The 17,448-nt window shown below is 44.1% G+C and overlaps 1 protein-coding gene across 14 annotated transcripts in view; it reads right to left on the bottom strand.

Moving 5' to 3' along the window:
• The window catches only part of LOC105467092 (family with sequence similarity 13 member B), a 96,457-nt gene extending 79,384 nt beyond the window's left edge, over window positions 1–17,073 (bottom strand). For 6 of the 14 annotated variants that reach the window (XM_071098373.1, XM_071098375.1, XM_011716464.3 and 3 more), the window contains exon 1: window positions 11,099–11,405. The gene's annotated coding sequence lies outside the window, so the exon portion shown is untranslated. Of the gene's footprint in view, window positions 1–11,098; window positions 11,407–12,279; window positions 12,506–13,139; window positions 13,159–16,910 lie in introns of those variants that run through there. The other 8 variants (XM_071098369.1, XM_071098374.1, XM_071098376.1 and 5 more) reach the window with 5 other exon arrangements.
• Between the last annotated feature and the right edge of the window lie 375 nt (window positions 17,074–17,448).

Below are 17,448 nucleotides of genomic sequence, written 5' to 3'. Positions count from 1 at the left end.
GTAGTTGACATTATTTAGTCCTGTTTCCTACCCCCTTTCAGAGCTTAAATCATGTAAACACTCCCTTCACATCTGTGGTGGGTTGAATAGTGTTTCCTGCAAACCTCATGTCCACCCAGAACCTCATAATGTGACTTTATCTGGAAATAAGGTCTTTGCAGGTATAATTAGTTAAGGATCTCAAGAGGAAATCATCCTAGATTTAGGGCAGGCCCTAAATCCAATGACTCGTGTCCTTATAATAAGAGGACAAGATACACAGAGACACACAGAGAGAAAGAAGAGCATGTGAAGACAGGGAGAAACTGGAGTTATGCTGCCAGAAGCCAAGAAATGCCAGGAATCACCAGAAGCTGGAAGAGGCAAAGAAAGATTCTCCCCTAGAATCTGCCCTGTGGACACTTCGTTTTGGGCTTCTACCCTCCTGAACTGTGAGAGAAAACTTCCTATTATTTTAGAGCCACCTAGTTTGTAGTAATTTGTCATGAAAGTCCTAGAAAATGAATGCAACACCTAAACTACAATATTACATTCTAAAAAAGAAAAAGGAAAACAGCAGCAGGCACCATACGAAAATATCCCAAAGAACTCTAATAAAATGTCCTAGCAGATAGAATCAATAAAATGCAAAGAAAGCAGTTCAATAAAAGGACTGACACAAGAGAATACAATGTGTGGACTTTAAAAATAACCAAGTATTTCCAAAAGCATACTGTTATAAATCCAAACAGCAAAATTATACACACACACACATATATATATATACAAAGAGAGAGAGAAAGGAGAGAGAGAGGGTTTTTTGGTTTTTTTTTTTTTTTTGAGACTGAGTCTGGCTCTGTCGCCCAGGCTGGAGTGCAGTGGCGGGATCTCAGCTCACTGCAAGCTCCGCCTCCCGGGTTTACGCCATTCTCCTGCCTCAGCCTCCAGAGTAGCTGGGACCACAGGCGCTCGCCACTTCGCCCGGCTAGTTTTTTGTATTTTTTTAGTAGAGATGGGGTTTCACCGTGTTAGCCAGGATGGTCTCGATCTCCTGACCTCGTGATCCGCCCGTCTCGGCCTCCCAAAGTGCTGGGATTACAGGCTTGAGCCACCGCGCCCGGCCGGTTTTTTGTTTCTTTTGAGATAAGAGTCTTACTCTGTCACCCAGGATGGAGTGCAGCGACACGATCTCAGCTCACTGCAACCTTTGTCTCCTGGGCTCAAGCAATTCTCATGCCTCAGCCTCCTGAGTAGCAGAGATTATAGGCACGTGACACCATGCACAGCTAATTTTTTTGTATTTTTTGGTAGAGATGGGGTTTCGCAATGTTGGCCAGGCTAGTATCGAATTCCTGACCTCAGGTGATCTGCACACCTCGGCATTACAGGCATGAGCCACCACTCCCAGCCCCAAACAGCAAAATTATTTTAAATACAAGTGACAGTTGCCTAGCATGGTGTTGTTGACGAGGAATAGGAAATGACATTGAATTTTACATCATATACCTCACCATGAGATAACGGTGATTACAAAGGTCTATATATATACACATATATATACATACATATTTTCTTTGAGTCGAGGTCTCACCCTGTTGCCCAGGCTGGAGTACAGTGGCCCAATCATGGCTCAGTGCAGCCTCAAACTCCTGGGCTCAAGCAAATCTCCCATCTCAGCCTCCTAAATCACTGGGATTACAGGCATGAGCCACTACTCCTGGCCCAGAAACCATGCAATTAAACACCAATTATCAACAAAGTTGGGTAACATTCAAGCAAGCGTACCTTCATACACCAGCTATCAACCTAAGTTCCACAGGGACTCAAGGTACTTTTGCATTCCATTCAATTTCATTTACATATGCAAATATACACATACATAATACCAGCAAACATACCCCTTTTTCACCCCATGGGCTGAAAAATTTAATATTGTTGAAATATCCATACAAACCAAAGTGGTCTACAGAGTCAATGCACTCCCCATCAAAATTCCAACAACATTCTTCAAAGAAACAGAAAAAACAACCCTAAATTTTGTACAAAAACATAAAAACCCTGACTAACACAAACAATCCTGAAGAAAATGAACAGAGCTGGAGACATCACACTAGCCAACTTCCAAATATACTACAGAGCTATATTAACCAAAACAGCATCTACAATCAACTGATTTTTGACAAATGAAACATACCTTTCTTGACAGCACAGAATCTTTACACTTTAAATATCCACTAAAAACAGTAGTGGGGGCCTTTAAAAAGGGGTAGAGCACCAATATCAATACTATAGATAATAACAGCAGACAGTATTTGCCTGTTTCCCCTTTCACTATGATTATAAGTTTCCTGGGGCCTACCCAACCATGCAGAACTGTGAAACAATTAAACCTCTTTTCTTTATTCTGGCAGTTCTTTATAGCAGTGGGAGAATGGACTAACACAATCAGGAAAATACCAAATCAATTAAATCTGTTATTAAGTTCATAGTCACTTTGCCATTAAGTAATTTATCAGATACAAAGTATAACTAACACAGAATTCAGGACTAGAAAGTTTTTAAATTAAAGAGGGCTCTATTGCTCAAAAGGGTGGGAATTTCACTGCCTTAAAAAATAAAACCAAAAAAGAGTATAATCTATTTCTTGCAATAATGTGGGAAATATTAATATACCTATTCCTAAGAATCTGTTCATCTATGTGCACTTTAACATATTACTTGAAGGAACAATCCTCCATGGTGATTCCACAAAAGTACAAGGAAAATGGAATCAAGCATATTTTGTAGGACTACAGTTGTCAAATTGTGGTACTAGATATAGCACATATATTTCACAGGTTACAATCACTATACCTAACACATTTCACCCATAGATGGCTCATTATTCCTCTCTTATTCAAAGTATTCAGATAAAAAGTGGTTACTCCTGGAGATAATCTATTGGTAAACAGCTTGGCTAATTTTGAGAAACTCTCAAAAGGGTTTCATGGACACAGTCAATTATCTTATAACCTCCAATCATGATGTCAAGCTATTCAAATCAGAACAAAAGTAACAAAGTCCCATAAACGGATAAAAATCACTTGTGACTAAATCCTCTCATCTATCTTTCTAACTGATCTCCTTATTCTAAAATCTAATCGACATTCCCCCTGCATAAATAAATCATCTACACTAGAGTTTTTTAGAAAGGGTCCATCATTGGCTGATCCTTGAGGAAGAGCTAATTTAGCAGATACTCACTTTGACTTAATAGAAAATCATGCAGATTAGTGGGCCAGTGACTTTGGAGTGCATTTGGGAAAGGGAACCTGTTGGCAGCCATCTTGCTCTAGCTCATTACAAGCTTCTTTTTTTTGGGGGGGGGGCAGGGACAGAGTCTTACTCTGTCACCAAGCTGAAGTGGAGTGCAGTAGTGCAATCTCGGCTCACTGCAACCTCCACCTCCCGGGTTCAAGTGATTCTCCTGCCTCAGCCTCCAGAGTAGCTGGGACTACAGGTGCCCGCCACCCACGCCCGGCTAATTTCACCATGTTGGCCAGGATGGTCTCCATCTTTTGACTTCGTGATCCGGCCGCCTCGGCCTCCCAAAGTGCTGGGATTACAGGCATGAGCCACTGCGCCCGGCCCACAAGCTAATTCTTTACTCAGGAGACAAGCATTTAAAGTGTCACCTTTCCTCATACCTTCCTAAGTAGGATTAAACATTCCTCTACCACTCTTCTCTGTTTTTTAAATGCTGATGTGTGAACCATATACAACTCTAGAAATGACTACTGGCAGCTATTTCAAGAGGTAATCCTTGGGGAAGTTTCTTCAACTGTCTAAACACAGATACCTCATGGTCTCCCTGGCACTCCAAAGTCACTAGTCCACTAATTTGCATGATTTTCTATTAAGTCAAAGTGACTATTCACTAAATCAGCGCCTCCCCAAAGTATCAGCACAATGATGGACTCTTTCTAAAAAACACTGTAACTTAGATGATATAAAATATCTAAAAAAGGTCCGGCGCAGTGGCTCACACCTGTAACCTCAGCACTTTGGGAGGCCAAGGCAGGTTGATCATTTGAGGTCAGAAGTTCGAGACCAGCCTGGTGAAACCCGTCTCTATTAAAAACACAAAAAAATTAACCGGGTGTGGTGGTACACACCTGTAGTCCCAGCTACTCAGGAGGCTGAGGGAAGAGAATCCCTTGAATCCAGAAGGTGGAGGCTTCAGTGAGCCGAGATTGCATCACTGCACTCCAGGCTGGGTGACAGAGCAAGACTCCATCTCAAATAAATAAAATATATGTATTAGATAATGCATGTTCTAGTCAGTTGTGTGTGCATATCATCTCAGTTTTGACAAATTTTGATTCTTCAAGACTCCTCCACTCTAGTAACCTTTCACCTTTTCTCCACAGAAAACATACACAGGCAAGGCCTACCAGACTGATAGGAGTAAGAAGACTAGCTTATCATTTTTCATAGCTCGTTAATACAAAACTACAATACACTTCATTTTTTTCAGGTAAGGGGTATTATGAGTAATTCTACAATTTGGTCTAGCCAAATAGGTCTCCTGAGATTAAAACTTTTTTTTTTTTTGCACAGACTTGTATAAAAACTGGAAAAAATAAATAAATAAATAAGGGAAGCTGGTACATGAACAAAAAAGCAGTGGTTAAACTTTGTTTCTATATCTTCCCCACTAGATTGTGAACTTTAACCATAAAATATGCAAAAAACGGCCAAGTGCTATGGCTCACACCTATAATCCCAACACTTTGGGAGGCTGAGGTGGGCAGATCGCCAAAGGGCAGGAGTTCAAGACCAGCCTGGCCAACATGGTGAAACCCCATTTCTACTAAAAATACAAAATTAGGCTGGGCGCAGTGGCTTACGCCTATAATCCCAGCACTTTGAGAGGCCAATGTAGGCGGATCACCTGAGGTCAGGAATTCGAGACCAGCCTGGTCAACATGGTGAAACCCCATCTTTACAAAAAATACAAAAATTAGCCAGGCATGGGCCGGGTGCGGAGGCTCACGCCTGTAATCCCAGCACTTTGGGAGGCGGAGGCATAAAAGACTTGCAATATTTCCTTCTCTAGTAGAAATCTAGTAAATGTCATTATCTTGTCAGTGTACCACATTTTCCTCAACCTAGGTCTTTTATACTTGCTAGTTCACTGACCTGAAACACTCTCCCAAGCTTCCTCCTTCCCATAATCAGCTCAAGTCCCAGCCCTGGAGAGGCTTTCTTCAACCCACTCAATTTAATGGTCTCACCTATTAATTTATCTAGGCTGTAGCATTCCTTGGCTCCAAAATATTCATCACAAGTTTTTTGTTTTGTTTTTTGAGACAGGGTCTCACTCTGTACCCCAGGCTGGAATATAATGGCACGACCATAGCTCACTGCAGCCTCAAACTCCTGAGCTCAAGCAATCCTCCTGCCTCAGCCCCCTGAGTAGCTGGGACTACAGGAGCATGCCACCATGTCTGGCCTTTTTTTTTTTTGTAAAGAGAGAGTGTCCCTATGTTGCTCAGGCTGGCCTCAAACTCCTAAGCTCAAGTGATCCTCCACCCTTGGCCTCCCAAAGTGCTGGGATTATAGGTGTGAGCCACTGTGAGCCTTGCCTACCACAAGTTTTATTACATATTCATTTCGTGTTTGTTTAATGGCTGTTTCTACCAACAGAGTACAAGCTCACTACAAGTCCACCAGTGGGCTTTTTTTAAAAAATAGGTTTATTAATGTATAATTTACACACTAAAATTCACCAGATTCAAGTGTTCAATGACTTTTACTAAATTTACTGTTATGCAACCATTAGCCACATGACTACTTGGGTTTTGCTCCTCAATGTATTTCTGGCACTTAGGAGCTAAATAAATATCTGATTAATAATCTGATAATAAGTTATTCTCTTTGTTTGTTGTTGTTTTTTTCTGGCAGGATCTCACTCCATCGCCCAGGCAGGAGTGCAGTGGCACAATCTCGGCTTCGCCGCAGCCCCAGCTTCACCACAATCTCGATTTCCCAGGGTCAAGATCCTCCCACCTCAGCCTCCCAAGTAGCTGGGACTACAAGCGTGCACCACCATGCCTGGCTAATTTTTGTGGTTTTTATAGAGACAGAGTTTCACCATGTGGCCCAGGCTGGTCTGGAACTCAGTCTTGAACTTAAGCGATCCACCTGTATCAGCCTCCCTAAGTGCTGGGATTACAGGTGTGAGCCACTACGCCCAGCTGACAATTCTTGTAAATTCAATACTACTATCTATTTAGTGTAATGTGTGAAATGAGTTGGTACATTAAAATAGCCTTTATTAGGCCAGGCACGGTGGCTCACGCCTGTAATCCCAGCACTTCGGGAGGCTGAGGCGGGCAGATCACGAGGTCAGGAGATTGAGACCATCCTGGCTAACACGGTGAAACCCGTCTCTACTAAAAATACAAAAAATTAGCCAGGCGTGGTGGTGGCGGGCACCTGTAGTCCCAGCTACTGGGGAGGCTGAGGCAGGAGAATGGCGTGAACCCAGGAGGCGGAGCTTGCAGTGAGCTGAGATCGCACCACTGCACTCCAGCCTGGGCAACAGAGCAAGACTCCGTCCCACAAAATAAAGAAAACAAGCAAACAGACAAACAAAAAAAAAAAAAACAGCCTTTATTACATTACATTCCAAATACCCTTTATTATTTCCATTTTGAATCAAAGTTGGCTACTCACATATTAACCTACTGCCTCTCTTATAGAAACCCCTAACCTTTCTACGGCTTGGCGAACACCGACTGTGGTCAGGTTCATATACACATACCATACTTCCCTTTTCCTTTTTTTTTTTTTTTTTTGAGACGGAGTCTCGCTCTGTCGCCCAGCCCAGGCTGGAGTGCAGTGGCGCGATCTCAGCTCACTGCAAGCTCCGCCTCCCGGGTTCACGCCATTCTCCTGCCTCAGCCTCCCGAGTAGCTGGGACTACAGGCGCCCACAACCGCGCCCGGCTAATTTTTTGTATTTTTAGTAGAGACGGGGTTTCACCGTGGTCTCGATCTCCTGACCTTGTGATCCGCCCGCCTCGGCCTCCCAAAGTGCTGGGATTACAGGCGTGAGCCACCGCGCCCGGCCACTTCCCTTTTCTTAATCAAGTAACCCCCTCCTCCACTCCTAGCCATGTTACAAAACACTTTATAAACAAAGGAAAGTTCTTTCATAAGAATATATTCATTAGCCTGCTACGGTGGCTCTTGTCTGTAATCCCAACACCTTGAGAGGCTAAAGTAGGAGGATCATTTGAGCCCAGGAGACTCCATCTCTATTTAAAAACAAACAAACAAACAAAAAAACCAGGTACAGTGGGCTCATGCCTGTAATCCCAGCATTCTGAGAAGCTGAGGTGGGCGAATCATCTGAGGTCAGGGGTTCAAAACCAACCTGGCCAACATGGCGAAACCCTGTCTCTACTAAAAATACAAAAATCAGCTGGGCGTGATGATGGGTGCCGGTAATCCCAGCTACTTGGGAGGCTGAGGCAGGAGAATCACTTGAATTCGGGAGGCGGAGGTTGCAGTGAGCCAAGATCACATGCCATTGCATTCCAGCTTGAGCGACAGAGCAAGACTCTGTCTCAAAAAAAAAAAAAAAAAAAAAAAAAGGAATGACTTCATTGATGAAAATATAGTCTTCACTTAATGTATGCACCTTCCTAACACTGATGTGATGGAAATAAGTTCTTGGTACAATATATTTCTAGTCAAGACCTAAATATAGATCTATTAACACTAAGTAACTGAAAACGATTTTCAGATATAAAAGCAGCCTCTTCACTGTGTCAAATTTAATTTAGCCTAAAGCTGCTTCCGTATTTTAAATTCGGCCCAAAAGTTTCTCATACCTAGTAAACTGTAACCTAACTGGATGTGTAGAGACTGTAACCTACTCTTACACCAATCACAGAGTTTTAGTCAAAGGTGGGCAACTGTCAAATCATGTTCAGATAAGGCAAATGCTGAGCTGTAACCAATCCAGTTTGTTTCTGTACCTCACTTCTATTTTCTGTATGTCACTTTCCTTTTTCTGTTCATAATTATTATCCAACCACATGGCAAACCTGAAGTCCCTCTGAACATATTCTAGGTTGGGAAGGGTGCCCAATTTGTGTATCATTCTTTGCTCAATTAAACTCTGTTAAATTTAAGAAGGCTTTTTAAAATTTTTTTCTTTCTTTTAGAGACAACGTCTTACTATATTGCCCAGGCTAGCCTCAAACTCCTGGGTTCATCCTCTCACCTCGGCCTCTCAAGTACAAGGGTCTACAGGTGTGCACCACCACACCTGGTCAGGTAAATTTTTCTTTTAACAACTGGATGGATAACCTGTAAAACAGAAATGTTCTACTTCTAATACTCTGAAAATCGAGTATTCATTTTCAGAAATGCTAGGTCTTTTAACTCATTTAGAAAATAAATTCAAAAACAATAGCTACACCTACAACTCAACAACAAAAAAAAAAACCCAATTCAAAAATGGGCAATGGGTCTGAATAGACATTTCTCTAAAGAAGACAAACAAAAGGTCAATAAGCAGAAGTCTGTCACTAGACTTCAGAAAAATGCAAATCAAAACCACAATAAAATCCAAAAAGGTTATTGTCAAACAAACCAACCAGCAAACAATAACAACTGTTGGCAAGGATGTGGAGAAAATGGAACCCTTGTGCACTGCTAGTGGTAACATAAAATGGTACAGGTGCTGTGGAGTAAGGCAGGTCCTCAAAAAATTGAATGTACCCGGCGCAGTGGCTCACGCCTGTAATCCCAGCACTTTGGGAGGCTGAGGTGGACGGATCACCTGAGTTCGAGACCAGCCTGACCAATATGGAGAAACCCCGTATCTACTAAAAATACAAAATTAGCCGGGCGTGGTGATACATGCCTGTAATCCTAGCTACTCAGGAGGCTGAGGCAGCAGAATCGCTTGAACCGGGGAGGCGAAGGTTGCGGTGAGCTGAGATAGTGCCATTGCACTCCAGCCTGGGCAAAAGGAACGAAACTCCATCCCCCCCCAAAAAAAAAAAAATTGAACGTAAGGCTGGGCAAGGTGGCTCACGCCTGTAATCCCAACACTTTGGGAGGCAGAAGCAGGGAGATTATCTGAGGTCAGGAGTTTGAGACCAGCCTGGGCAACACGGCAAAACTCCGTCTCTACAAAAAATACAAAAATCAGTCGGGCGCAGTGGCAAGCACCTGTAGTCCCAGCTACTCGGGAGGCTGAGTCAGAAGAATCGTTTGAACCTGGAGGGCAGAGGTTGCAGTGAGCTGGGATTGCACCACTGCACTCCAGCCTGGGCGACAGTGATACTCTGTCTCAAAAAAAACAAACAAACAAACAAACAAAAAACAGTAATTTATACTATTATAGTCCCCAAGTTTAAAATTTGTATACGATGATGGAGGAGCTATGCAGCGATGGATTGAGGTTATTAATAAATGATTATAAAAGCAGTTATTTTATTGGTGGGGAAACATTGACAAGTTAACAGATTCATTTCAGCCATTTTCTGTCCTAAAACAATGACATTCTAATAAAAAACACACTAACATTTACACCACCCAATGAATTATGCCACTGCAATACGCCCTTCTACATTTTCCAAGAACGTAAGCTGTGTCACACAGGTGTCTAAATTAGTAATAATATTAAATTGGAGAAACTATTACTCCAACTTTAAAAGCAGCACGGATTAAAAAAGTAAGAAGGGGGCAAGGCACGTTGACTCGCCTGTAATCCCAGAACTCTGGGAGGCTGAGGCAGGCGGATCACTTGAGGTCAGAAGTTCGAGACCAGCCTGGCCAACATAGTGAAACCTCGTCTCTACCAAAAACACAAAAATTAGCCGGGCGTGGTAGCGGGCGCCTGTAGCCCCAGCTACTCAGGAGGCTGAGGCAGGAGAATCGCTTGAACCCGGGAGGAGGAGGTTGCAGTGAACCAAGATCGCTCCACTGCACTTCAGCCTGTGCGACAGAGCGAAACGCTGTCTCAAGGAGAAAAAAAAAAAGAAGGGGCTCCCAGTGGATATACAAATTATTATCAGTTCATTCAATTCCATCAACAAGCACTTAGTAAATGCACAGTACCTGTGAGAAAACCAGGCCAACAAGCATTTCAAGGTTACCAAAAAAGGAGAGTTGAAAATAGCCTCACACTAATCCAGCTCTAAAAAGACAAATAATTCAAAACCACCCTTTAATGTCTGTCTCTCTAAACAGGTGCACCCCAGTTAATATTAATAGTCTGCATTACTATTGGTAATGATTCTGGCTACCATTTTAGATCATAAGATCCTTCAAAGTAAATGCCCAACTTTTTTCATTGATTAGAAGGCGAAACGGGGAACCAAATGAAATAATCCACCATCTTTCTAAAAGTCAGTTTGATTTCAACTGATTACAAACAAAAAGGGCTTAACAATTTCCCACTGCGCACATGTGCCAACCGATTCCATTTCCTACAACCTCATCTAGGAAACCAGGCGTGCCACGTGAACCCTAATGTTATACAAAGTGTCCCCCTCCAGCCTGGCCTATGCAGAGCGCATTCTAGACAAGGCCCCTAGTGCACCAACAGCCCAATTTTGGCTATATTCTCTGAGCGATTTAAGGAAGTCTGCAACCACTCATCTCACGTGACCTTAAAAAGGGGCGCAGTTGAGCCCAGAATAAACCACACTCCTTTTTCTTCTATATCAACTTCACTGCCCAGTATGAAGGAAGTGGGCGGGGAAGAGGCGCAGCGCCAGCGGGCAGGATAGGTCAGCAAAGAAACGTGGGGTGTCGCGCCATCTACTCTGGAGGGGCTGGAGGTGAGGGGCACGCCCGCTCACGGCACTGCAGCCGCTGCAAATCCAAGGCTGCCACACCCCCCCGGCACGGCTTCATCTTCCTCTTTCTCCAGTGGAAAGGGGGCCCTCTCCACGGAACGCCCCACCTGCTGTAGTCCTCCACACCCCGAAACGCAACGCCCGGGAGCAGGCGCGGGTGGGAGGCGGTGCTGGGGGGCAACAGGCGGCGAAGGGCCTCGGCGACCTGCAACCCGCGCATGCGCAGATCCGGGTACCCGCCCGTTTACCTACCGTTGGAACCGCGATGCCCCGTTCCCTGGCCGCGGCCGCTTCTCCAGGACCCGCGGGGACCGCAAGAGGGCGAGAACTGAGGCCCCAAGTGGCTCCGCGGCCGGGAAGCCTCTTCCTGGGGCGGCCGCTGACAGGAGGTTAAAGCTACGGCTGTGGCGCGAGGCCAGCCCGGTAAGCGACCCCCGGATATCCCCGGCGGTGGTGGCGGCGGAGACGCGGAAGAGGGGGCCGGAGTGGCGACAGAGGCGACGGCTGAGGTGCAGAGCCTCCCTAACGGCGAGCGGGAGGAGAGCGGCTGGCGGGCGGAGGCCGGGCCGGACGTGACGTGCGTGGGAGGGGGCGGGGCGGGCCGCTGGCGGGGGCGGGGCGGCGAGGGTCCCCACCCCCACAGCATTCCGGGCCGCGGCCCTGGGTCCTGCAGGCTTGAGGACCGCGGTTCCTCTCCCACCATTTGGGCTCCTGAGTTAGGATGCGAGCAGCCAGGCGCGGGCCCAGGGCGGGTTGTGGGATCCTCGATTTGGGAGATTGGGAAGCAGAGAGGACACTGGGGAGAGGAAGTAGGAAAGATAAAGGGAAAATCCGGAACACAGAGATCGCTTCTGGTCTCTGCAGAGGAAGCCATGCCCCTCCCTGCAGGCGGCCAGAAAAACCCGGGGCCCCCATATCCAGGTGAGGAGCACAGAGACCTGAACCGAAAACCGCAGGGAGAGGCCTAAGCGGTGACTCCCGTTCCCATTCCCAGAGATGTGAGTTAGGTCCGGTACCACGGGGCTGCACCTGCGTCCTGCCTGCCCCCACCCTACCCCTTCACCTAAGGACCTGACCTAGACTCCAGAAAGAACTGTAAGGCTTCGGTACCTTGACAGTCTGGGACTGTGGAAGTCGACAGGCTGCGGGCTCACTTGGAGCTTCGTATACTAAAATCAGCCAGCTCCGGAGGCAGAGCTGAAAGGAGGCAGAAAGAATGAGCTCTCTGAACTTGAGAGTTGGTACTTACTTGTATAGCTACCCAGACCAACCCTACAACTCCCTTGAGCTCACAAAGGTATGAATATTCAGCCAATCTCTTATTTGCTATAGTCTGTTAAGGGCTTTGAGATCTTCCATTTGGCCTCCTTGACGGCGGGTAGATCAACACCTGCACAAAAAATAGCAGCCACCACAATTCAGTTGTCCCTTACCTGCCTGAGCTGGAAGTCGGTAACCTGAAAAATGTAAAACAAGAACCCTCATAGAACTTGGGACAAGATTTGAAAAAAATAAAGTCAACCTATGAAATGATATGTAAATGGGCTACAGAGGCCAGAGTGTCTCCCACATTTCATCAGAGAGACTAACCCACCTGTAACCTAAGTGTCACATACCCAGTTGATGCCGTCATAACCGAAGGGTGGGGTCCATAAAGAGTCTAAAACCAGAAGAATCTGAATAAGAATGTTCTATGAGGTTCCCAGGAACTCTGTCCAGGAATGAGTCAACTGATTCTAATGACCAGAACCAACACTTACTCTCAGGGCAGTTAAATCTGAATTCAGATTCACTCACTCATTCAACAGATACTTAGTGAATGCTTACTATGTTCTAGTCTCTTAAGACACATCAGTAAATCCCTGCTTTCGTGGAGTTTATATCCTAGTAAACCTACATTCTGGATCTCCTTTAAGAGCATACAAAGGCCCATACTCTGATTCCAAACTCAGCCAGTAGCCTTTCCATCATTCTGGGAGTCTCTCGAATAAATCTGCATACCCAATAAGAAGCGATTGTCCAAGGCATATGACTAGGACTAGTTATACTAGCTGTACAGTTTTTGTCAATAAATTCATATCATGGTTTACAAATCGGACACTGTTCACTGGGTTGAATTGTTTTATCCAAGTTAATTTATCGGAGCCTGATTAAACTTGAGTGAAGTGAAATAAAACTTTCCAAATCTGCCAAACAGGATCAACAGAGCCTGATTTCAGAGCAGCCCAGTGAAGGTGCAGCCTGTGCATTTAGCCTTGTATCTCTCTTTAAATATCTTAAATGAAAGCTTTACCTGTGATTCCATGCTTGGAGAAGAGAAGCAATATGATTGCTTCAAAAGCTTTATCATAAGTGAGTAAAAGTCTTGAGAGTAAATCCAAAGAGAGTTAAAAATTTCCTCAGCCTGCCCTACATATGCAACACAGGCTCTTGTTGACATAACTGACTGTAATAAATACTTTGCTCTGAGTATGAAACCTAAGATGTAAGCTCCCAGAGGGAAGGATTCCCTTGCCTTTTTGTGTGTATGTGTGTGTGAGACAAGGTCTTGCTCTGTCACTCAGGCTAGGGTGCAGTGTCTGGATTATGGCTCAATGCAGCCTCAACTTCCTGACCTCCAGCAGCATTCCTACCCTAGTCTCCTGAGTAGCTGGGACTACAGGGACATGCCACCATGCCCAGCTACTTTATTATTTTTTTAGAGATGGGTTTCCCTATGTTGCCCAGGACTGTCTTGAACTCCTGGCCTCAAGTGGTCCTCCCACCTCAGCCTCCCAAAGTGCTGTGATTACAGGCATGAGCCACCGTCCCTGGCATCCCTTGCATTTTTATACCCTACCCACAAAGTATGGGATCTTAAAAAACAAATGAATTGATCAGTGACCATTTTCCCCCTCAAGAACTCCAGAACATATCCTTGGAAGATATATTCTTTAGATCCCACTTGATAATATAAAAACAGTATGTTCAACATAGGGAGCACATGGGCTATAATTCAAAACAAACTTTTATTTTGTGTCTTTTGCCATGCCTTTCAATTTGTGCAGTGGGAGTAGATCTGTCATGTACCTAATTGAAAACTCAGGCAGGTTCCATGAGTTTTTAGGGGTTCTGTGGTCTCCTTAGGAATAGAGTCCTATTGTCATTGAGTCACGAAGAGTGAAATGTTTTCCTCTTTTTCAGCTGGGAACAGTTGTCTCATTGCTTGCCCCAAAGAGGGGACCATAGTCATCTTTAACCTGCCTAGTCTTTCTCCTCCCAGCTTAACTAACCATAACCAAATCTGGGGAACACAGGGAGAAAAAGGAGCAGGAAAGTTGTTAACTTTGTATGATGGTTTGACATTCCCTGGGCAAGGTAGATGCTTAAAGCTGACCTTTTTTTCATGGATACCTCAGAGGCCACCACCATCCCCCTTCTCTGATGGTTTCTCCCCCATAATTCTATTGGTCTAAGTGTAAAGCTATTTTGGTAGTTCTTTACTTCTTTCCACACACCTCCAACTACTTGTCTGTTGAAACCTGGGCATCTCTGTAAAGGCCCTGTCAGATAGGACCTGAGATGACTCACACTCCTCCATTTGCAAGCGACCCTTTATTGTGGGACAAGGTTGTGCACTCCGTACCCTAGGGGGTGCCATTCACATCATCCTCACTGTAGTTTTGTATGTTATTTATTTTGATGTTTTTCCAGCAGGTGGCAGTAAAGTATTTTGTCCAAACTAAATTACAACGACTACTTCCCAATAGATGGAAGCAAAGAATCTGGACGAAGGAGAGCTTTTTTCTCAAGGTGCTGCTGTGTTAGCCTAGTGGCAGCTCTGTATGGTTCACACCTGGTCCACAGGAAGCTCTCATGCACCTCTTGCCCGAACAAACTTGAGAGTACAGGCTAATTCCAGTGCATATTCAACATTCCTCCACTCTGCTGCCAAAACAGCCACCAGCCTATGGGAGTCAGACACAGGCCCACAGTGCCCCTCGGACTGCAAGAGGCACAGGTCAAGTGCTCTGAGCAGTTCGATTGAAGGCCCACTGCCTCAACTTGAGGTAAAAGGTAGGCAGGCACCTGTGGTAAGAATCACAGCTCACCAGCAACAGTCTCCAAAGACATTGTCCTCAATAATTCTGATTTGGCCATTTATAACTAAATAACTGTGAGTATTTAATCTACCTGCTTTGTCTAAATCCTCTGAAATTTCTAGAGGGGGTCTATCTCAGAACACTTTAGTTTTTTGGTGGATGGGGGGAAGAAGATGATTTCTTTTGTAATATCTTGTTGCTTCAGTTAAAACAGTGGTTTCTCAACTGTGACAATTTTGGGGGACCATGTGTGCAGACATTTTTGGGTTTTTTTAAACATTTTTTTTCCTTCTGAATTCAGGATCTGTTGAATGCAGACATTTTTGATTGTCACCACTGGAGACAATCAGCTATTGGCTGGTGGGTGAAGGTCATGGATGCTGGTAAACATGCTTTATGGCACAGGACAGCCCCTACAGCAAAGAACAGCAATTCTGTTTGTTACAGAGACGAGAAAATACCTCACTAAAAGAATACTTCAAAATTACATCACTTTGTCTTTTTTCCTACAAATTCTTCACCTGTAGATGGAAACGTCACATTTCAATATATCAATAGAGTCAAAAATAGCGTTTGTGATAGCTATTTGGCCAGGATGAGAAGTGACTGGTATAGACTAAGCTTTTGTGTTTCTAAGACTCCCTCTGGAGATGAGGCCATGCCAGGAAAATTGCTGCTTAAGATAAGATTGTTATTTATTTGCAAGATGACTTTTAAGCCTAGAAAACAAGCATTCTATCCAGCTCATCTGAACAGGGACATTATGCCTCTCAGAAGTAAGGTCGTGAGTCACATCACCGTAGAAGGAATGTATCTTTGCTACAACCTGGACTGCATTCTAGATGCCAGAGAGGACCTCAGCATATCTGTCTCCCCAAGGTCACCAGTGTCACTGGAATGAGACTTGAAGTCGGGAAGTAGCTCTCTGTCTCTGCGGTTACTTTACAGATGGCTAATAATGCCCTCATTATTCACAGAGAATGTAAATGGCTTCTTCCCTCCTTTACATGAGTTTGACTGAATTCAGCTCTTCCAGATGTAGCAGGATGTTGAGCCCATCCCTTGCACCATCAGTAAGGAAACTTTTAATCAGGTGTCCTCCTTACCCTTACTGATCTCCCTGAGCAAGGCTGTTTGAGTACTAGGATAAGGATTAACTTGTGTTCAGTCAAGACTGCCTTGTCTTTCTTAATACAATGTTAATAAGAAACTGGAGCCACCCTAGCCAGAAAAGCCAAAAAGATATATTCTGTCCCCACCAATTATATCATTTAAAAGTAAAATAGATACAACAAACATTCCAAGCTCTGTTACTAGCCTTGTGACTCTAGTCAAGTTACTTAACTTAGTTGTACCTTAGAGTCCCCATCAGTCAAATAGGGAAACTAAGACTTAAATAAATTGGTATGCATAAAAGTGCTTTATTAGCCATATACTATAATTTTTTCGGTTCCCTCTCCTATACTGCATTCAGAGGCCTCAAGAACAATCTGAAAATGTCTTGCTTTCATATCTGGATTTTTATTGCTAGGAATGAGGCCCGGTGTGAAAACCTTTCTTGACAGAAGTTGCCAAATCTTTGTCTATCTATTTGTAAATGAAAACCAAGAACCACTAAGAATTCCCCCAAACTCTCGGTGCTGGTTTTAAGATCTTCTGAGCCTTGTAAGTTACAATAAATACAAGCACACCTCTTCCCCAATTAGAAGCATATTTATACTGCCCATTTGTAGAACAAGACATGACTATAAATACAGATAGGAAGCCATCATTACATGCAATCTTGTGTACAGGGAAAAACAAGTGCAAATGGAGATGAGATTGTGACTACTCTTGATCCTCACAGAGCAGTAAAATGCTATCAAATTCAGTCAAACTCAGCTAATTAATTTCCTCCTTGAGGTAGTCTCCTCTACTGGGAATTAAGGAAGGACTAAAAACACATCAAATTTAAATCCTCTGATAAAAGAGAAGCAACTCACCATTAGAGAGATGTATTGCTGGCTCTGGCTCTTCCAAGAAATGGAGTGGAAATCTTTCTGTGCCACTTTGCCCAGGACCATTGTGCCAGTGTGCAAGAATGTGTGTTTTTCATAAACAGAAAAATATCACTAGCTGCAAAGAGAAGAAACTGTTCCAGGGTGTACAAATCCCACGCCAACCTCCAAAATAATGGCAAATACTGTTCTGATCTTAGTAACCCAGAATAACCTTTGTGCCACTTACTTATTCAACACATTCTTCTTGGGCAGCTATTATGGGTCAGGCACTGTGCTAGGGTACATGATCACGATCTCTGCCCTGGAAAAGCTTCATCTCATGTATCTCTGGAATAAAATCTTTTGGTGGAATAGAGCCAAAGTTAACATAATGTGGATTTCAGCTTCTATATTCACTCATATGGCCACTGGTGCCAGTCACATCCAGTTTGGAGAGCTGGAACAATTGACAGTAAGTCTCATCTTTGCCAAGTCCACATATTTGGCCTGATAACTTAGAATTCAGTGTATGACAATAATG

The sequence above is a fragment of the Macaca nemestrina genome, chromosome 6 (genome assembly GCF_043159975.1).
Source record: "Macaca nemestrina isolate mMacNem1 chromosome 6, mMacNem.hap1, whole genome shotgun sequence".
Lineage (NCBI taxonomy): Eukaryota > Metazoa > Chordata > Mammalia > Primates > Cercopithecidae > Macaca > Macaca nemestrina.
The sequence above is the reverse complement of the archived record's forward strand: the minus strand, read 5'-3'. Positions and strand labels throughout refer to the sequence as shown.